The following is a 7,424-nucleotide window of genomic DNA, read 5'->3' as shown; positions in this document are numbered from 1 at the left end:
ATCTTTAAAGACCTGTTTTCCTGGGTTCATATTGTTTAGAATGATTCCAACCCTGAGTTTCCAAATTTAAGCTAAGTTTCTGTTACAAGCAAAAGGCTGCATGCCTTTTTAAGAGCTCCATTTGCAATTGGTTCCCATCAGCGCTTTTCTAGCTGTACTTGAATCCCAGCCACAGTGCAATGTAACATCATTTTCTGCTGTGCAAACTGAGACTGCTTTTTAAACAAGTTAAAATAAATCAAAGGATGGACAGCCAGCAGATAAAGTTTTAACCATTTTTTTTCAACATGAAACACAGAACAACAATCATTTAAACAAAACAAAAGCAAACATAAATAGACAGACATATGGACAAATTGGTGCACTGAAAACAGGCAATAGACAGACAGGGAATGGAACTTGATGTCTCAAAGGGACCCAGATATCCTAACCAGAACTAAGAATATCTCCATAGGAGCCAGAGAGAAAGCAGGACATCTCCCAATTTCCTCCTGTCCCCAGCAGAGCTCTGAAATAGCATATTTTCACTTTCCCTCTTTTTTGTTAAAAGGTCCCAAACAGGGGAAACTGCTTTTCTGAAACTTACACTCTCTCTCTTATGTTCAGACTCTAAAACTTTATCTACTTCTTCTGGGAATTCTGTTAGAGAAGGGAGGGGAGACACAGTGGCAGCTTCTGATAGTTATTCCTCAATAAGAAAAGATGGTTGCAGGGACCGCATCGGGACCTTCATTAGCTAATTTATCATTTAAATCTCTACCTACCTTTAGCCATTTTTTACAATGTATCTCTGCTCCATGTATAATAAACCATGGACATGCCTGGTCTATGAAAATAAAAAAGTTTATCAAATCTTTCTTTTTAACTCTAACTCCTCTCTCTCTGAGAGCTATCTTTAAGCCTTTAACGAAGGCTGCCTCTTTATATAGCTTATTTCTGATTTCCTGAAGTGGAGATGAATCAACTCACCAAGAACTTCTTACTCCCGTGAGCGGTAGAAGCAGTACTTCAGTACTTTTAAATTCTTGGGGTCATGATAAACTTCTCTGGAACCTCCACTGGAAGGAAGTACGATCCAAACCTCGCCCTCATGTTGGGTGCCACTTTTTCCTGTCCCTCAGGACTCAGTTATCCATGGGTTCGAGGGGGACCACAAACATGGGGGAAAATGGGAGGAAGAGAAAAAGGAGCTGGAGACCAAGTAGATGGTCCTATCAAGGTCTCAGTTTATTAGGTAGAAATGCCAGGTTTTGAAGCATACATTGAGGAGAATAGGGAGGGTTTGAATTAACAAAGAACAAAGAAGTGGGCATCTGCTGACATGAGGGCCGAAGTCAGGGTCCAGGCAGTCGGCACTCTTTGTCTTATCTCCGGAAGGTGGAATCCTCCTTAACAGCCTTGGGTGTCAGGCCGGGCTAAGTGCATAACTCATGTCCTTAGATGTCATAGGAGTCAGGAAGATATAAGGAAGTGAGGACTATAATTTAGCTTTTCAGTCTCAAGTGTCAGGAAGGGAACAGGGAGAAGGGAGTGACGACTGGCTCCTAGAACGAGACCATTTGGCTTGTCAGGGTGGGAGATTGTGAAGGGCTCACTTTCTCAAGGTATGGTCTCCAACACAAAATTCTGTCTGCCCCTTTAAGAGGTCTGTTTGCAATCGGCTCCCAGCAGGGCTTTTCCAGCTGTACTTGATTCCCAGCCACGGTACAGTGCCACTTATCAGTTTCTGCTGTGCAAATTGAGACTGCTTTTTAAACAAGTTAAACTCAATCAAAGGATGGACATCCAGCAGATAAAGTTTTAACCATTTTTTAACATGAAACACAGAACAACAATCATTCAAACAACAATACAAAAACAAACATAAAAAGACAGACATATGGAAAAATGGTGCACCAAGGACAGACAATAGACAGAGAGGGAATAGAACTTGATGTCTCAAAAGGACCCATATATCCTAACCAGGATTAAGAATATCTACATAGGAGCCAGAGAGCAAGCAGGACGTCTCCCATTTTCCTTGTGTCCATAGGAGAGCTCTGAAATAAATAGCATATTTTCATTTTTCCTCTTTTTTGCTAAAAGGCCCCAAACAGGGGATACCTGCTTTTCTGAAACTCTCTCTCTCTCTCTCTCTCTCTCTCTCTCTCTCTCTCTCTCTCTCTCATTCAAATTCTACTTCTTTATCTCATTCTTCTGGGAATTCTGCCAGAGAAGGGAGAGGAGACTCCGTGATAGCTTCTGATAGTTACTCCCTAATAAGAAAAGATGGTTGCAGGGGCCGCATCAGGACCCTCATTAGCTAGCTTATCATTTAACTCTCTGCCTACCTTTCACCATTTTTTACAGTGTATCTCTGCCCCGTCAATGATAAACTAGGGGCATGCTTGATCTATAAAAATAAAAAAGTTTATCAAATCTTTTTTCTTTACTCTAACCCCTCTTTCCCTGAGAGATACCTTTAAGCCTTTAATGAAGGATGCCTCTTTAGTTTAGTTCCCATTTCTCAGTGGAGATGAATCACTTACAAAGGGCTACTTTCTCCTATGAGCTGTGAGAGCGGTCCTCCACTACTTATTTCTTCTTTGGGTCATGACGAACTTCTCTGGGGGAGTCAAACTCCATAATCTCCACCTAAGGTAAAAGGTCTGAACCTCGGCCTCCCATTGGGCGCCACTTGTCCTATCCAGCAGAACCCAGTTATTTGTAGGTGTGAGGGGGACTGCAAACCTAGAACAGAAACAAGTTAGAAAGAAGAGTGAGGGTCCCTTCTGATCGGCACCAAGACCTTGGGTGCTGAGTCTGCGGACACCCCCAAGTACCCCATAGGACTCTCCACTGGATCTTAAAACCTCTGGTGAGTGGAACACAACTGCTGCTCCAATACAATCTCACGGGACTTGAGACAGCATTAATTGGGGAAGCAGAAAAGCAGGCCTGACCAGGGTTACAAGGCCCTTCCAGTTGGCACCAGCACCTGGGCACCTTGGGCACAGAGTCTGTGGACACCCCCAAGGTCCTCAGAGGACTCTCCACGGGATCTTAGGACCTCTGGTGAATGGAACACAACTTCTGTCATAAGGCAAGTTCGAACACCAGATATCTGGGCACCTTCCCTGCAAGAGGAGAGCTTGCCTGCAGATAGTACTCTGACCACTGAAACTCAGGAGAGATCAAGTTTCCCAGGTCTGCTGATAGAGGCTAACATAATCACCTGAGGAACAAGCTCTAACCAGAAACAACTATAACAACTAACTCCAGAGATTACCAGATGGCGAAAGGCAAACACAAGGATCTTACTAACAGAAACCAAGATCACTCACCATCATCAGAACACAGCATTCCCACCCCACACAGTCCTGGCCACCCCACAACACCCGACAAGATAGACCCAGATTTAAAAGCTTATCTCATCATGATGGTAGAGGACATCAAGAAGGACTTTAATAACTCACTTAAAGAAATACAGGAGAACACTACAAAACAGGTAGAAGAAGTTACAGAGGAAGCACAAAAATTCCTTAAAGAATTGCAGGAAAACAAGACCAAACAGGTGATGGAATTGAATAAAACCACCCAAGACCTAAAAAGGCAAGTTGACACAATAAAGAAAACCCAAAGTGAGGCAACGTTGGAGATAGAAACCCTAGGAAAGAAATCTGGAACCATAGATGCCAGCATCAGCAACAGAATACAAGAGATGGAAGAGAGAATCTCAGGTGCAGAAGATTCCATAGAGAACATCGGCACAACAGTCAAAGAAAATACAAAATGCAAAAAGATCCTAACTCAAAACATTCAGGAAATTGAGGACACATTGAGAAGACCAAACCTACAGATAATAGGAGTAGATGAGAATGAAGATTTTCAACTTAAAGGGCCAGCTAATAACTTCAACAAAATTATAGAAAAAAAATCCCAAACATAAACAAAGACATGCTTATAAACATACAAGAAGCCTACAGAACTCCAAATAGACTGGACCAGAAAAGAAATTCCTCCCGACACATAATAATCAGAACAACAAATGTACTAAATAAAGATAGAATATTAAAAGAAGTAAGGGAAAAATGTCAAGTAACATATAAAGGCAGGCCTATCAGAATTACACCAGACTTTTCACCAGAGACTATGAAAACCAGAAGATCCTGGACAGATGTTATACAGACACTAACACAAATGCCAGCCCAGGCTGCTATTCCCAGCCAAACTCTCAATTACCATAGATGGAGAAACCAATGTATTTCACGACAAAGCCAAATTCACACATTATCTTTCCACGAATCCAGCCCATCAAAGGATAATAACAGAAACAAATAAATACAAGGACAGAAACCACACCCTAGAAAAGCAAGAAAGTAATCCTTCAAAAAGAAGACAGCCACAAGAACAAAATGCCCAGAAGAACAAAAATAATAGGAAGCAACAATTACTTTTCCATAATATCTCTTAATATCAATGGACTCAATTCCCCAATAAAAAGACATAGACTAAAAGTCTGGCTACACAAACAAGACCCAACATTTTGCTGCTTGCAAGAAACCCATCTCAGGGAAAAAGACAGACACTACCTCAGAGTGAAAGGCTAGAAAACAATTTTCCAAACAAATGGTCCAAAGAAACAAGCTGGAATAGCCATTCTAATATCGAATAAAATCGACTTCCAACCCAAAGTATCAAAAAAGACAAGGAGGGACACTTCATACTCATCACAGGCTAAAATCCTCCAAGAGGAACTCTCAATTCTGAATATCTATGCTCAAAATGCAAGGGCAGTCACATTCATTAAAGAAACTTTAGTAAACCTCAAAGCACACATTGCAACTCACACAATAATAGTGGGAGACTTCAACAACCCACTTTCATCAATGGACAGATCCTAGAATCAGAAACTAAGCAGGGACACAGTGTAACTAATAGAAGTTATGAAACACATGGACTTAACAAATATCTACAGAAAATTTTAACCTAAAACAAAAGTATATACCTTCTTCTCAGCACCTCATGGTACCTTCTCCAAAATTGACCATATAGTTGGTCACAAAACAGGCCTCAACAGATACAAAAAATATTGCAATTATTCCATGCATCCTATCAAGCCACCATGGACTAAGGGTGATCATAAATAACAACATAAATAATGGACAGCCAACATCCACGTGGACACTGAACAACACATTTCTCAATGTACCTTGGTCAAGGAAGGAATAAAGAAAGAAATTAAAGACTTTTTAAAGTTTAATGAAAATGAATCCACAACATACCCAAACTTATGGGACAGAATGAAAGCATTTCTAAGAGGGAAAATCATAGCTCTGATTGCCTCCAAAAAGAACCTAGAGAGAGCACACACTAGCAGCTTGACAACACACCTAAAAGCTCTAGGAAAAAAAGGAAGCAGATTCACACAAGAGGAGTAAATGGCAGGAAATAATCAAACTCAGGGGTGAAATCAACCATGTGGAAATAGGAAGAACTATTCAAAGAATCAACCAAACGAGGAGCTGGTTCTTTGAGAAAATCAACAAGATAGATAAACCCTTAGACAGACTCACTAGAGGGCACAGGGACAGCATCCTAATTAACAAAATCAGAAATGAAAAGAGAGACATAAAACAGATCCTAAAGAAATCCAAAACACCATCAGATCCTTCTACAAAAGGCTATACTCAACAAAACTGGAAAACCTGGATGAAATAGACAAATTTCTAGACAGACACCAGGTACCAAAGTTAAATCAGGATCAAGGTAACAATCTAAACAGTCCCATATCCCCTAAAGAAATACAAGCATTCATTAATAGTCTCCCAACCAAAAAAACCCAAGACCAGATGGGTTTAGTGCACAGTTCTATCAGACCTTCCAAGAAGATCTATTTCCAGTTCTGCACAAACTATTCCACAAAACAGAAGTAGAAGGTACTCTACCCAACTCATTCTATGAAGTCACAATTACTCTGATACCTAAACCACAGAAAGATATAACAAAGATAGAGAACTTCAGACCAATTTCTCTTATGAATATCGATGCAAAAATCCTTAAATAAGGGTCTTGCTAACCAAATCCAAGAACACATGAAAACAATCATCCTTTCTGACCAAGTAGGCTTTATATCAGGGATGCAGGGTTGGTTTAATATACGGAAATCTATCAACGTAATCCATTATATAAACAAACTGAAAGACAAAAACCACATGATCATCTCGTTAGATGGAGAGAAAAGCATTTGACAAAATTCAACACCCATTCACCATAAAAGTCTTGGAAAGATCAGGAATTCAAGGCCCATACCTAAACATGAGAAAAGCAATCTACAGCAAACCAGTAGCCAACATCAAAGTAAATGGTGAGAAGCTGGAAGCAATTCCACTAAAATTAGGGACTAGACAAAGCTGCCCACTTTCTCCCTACCTATTCAACATTGTACTTGAAGTCCTAGACAGAGAAATTTGACAACAAAAGGAGATCAAGGGGATACAAATTGGAAAAGAAGTAGTCAAATTATCACTTTTTGCAGATGATATGTTAGTATATATAAGTAACCCTAAAAATTCCACCAGAGAACTCCTAAACCTGATAAACAGCTTAAACAGCTTCGGTGAAGTAGCTGGATATAAAATAAACTCAAACAAGTCAATGGCTTTCTCTACACAAAGAATAAACAGGCTGAGAAAGAAATTAGGGAAACAACACCCTTCTCAATAGTCACAAATAATTTAACATACCTTGGCTTGACTCTAACTAAGGAAGCTAATGATCTGTATGATAAGAACTTCAAGTCTCTGAAGAAAGAAATTAAAGAAGATCTCAGAAGATGGGAAGGTCTCCCATGCTCATGGATTGGCAGGATCAACATTGTGAAAATAGCTATCTTGCCAAAAGGAATCTACAGATTCAATGCAATCCCCATCAAAATTCCAACTCAATTCTTCAACGAATTAGAAAGGGCAATCTGCAAATTCATCTGGAATAAGGAAAAACCTAGGATTACAAAAAATCTTCTCAAGGATAAAAGAACCTCTGGTGGAATCACCATGCCTGACCTAAAGCTGTACTACAGAGCAATTGTGATAAAAATTGCATGGTACTGTTATAGGGACTAACAAGTAAACCAATGGAATACAATTGAAGATCCAGAAATGAACCCACACACCTATTGTCACTTGATCTTTGACAAGGGAGCTAAAACCATCCAGTGGAAAAAAGACAGCATTTTTAACAAATGCTGCTGGCACAACTGGTGGTTATCATGTAGAAGAATGCGAATTAATCCATTCCTATCTCCTTGTACTAAGGTCAAATCTAAATGGATCAAGGAACTCCACCTAAAACCAGAGACACTGAAAAGTATAGAGGAGAAAGTAGAAAAAAGCCTCGAAGATATGGGCACAGGGAAAAAATTCCTGAGTAGAACAACAATGGCT

The sequence above is a fragment of the Mus musculus genome, chromosome 15 (assembly GCF_000001635.26).
Source record: "Mus musculus strain C57BL/6J chromosome 15, GRCm38.p6 C57BL/6J".
Classification (NCBI taxonomy): Eukaryota; Metazoa; Chordata; class Mammalia; order Rodentia; family Muridae; genus Mus; species Mus musculus.
Note: the sequence above shows the minus strand (reverse complement) of the source record.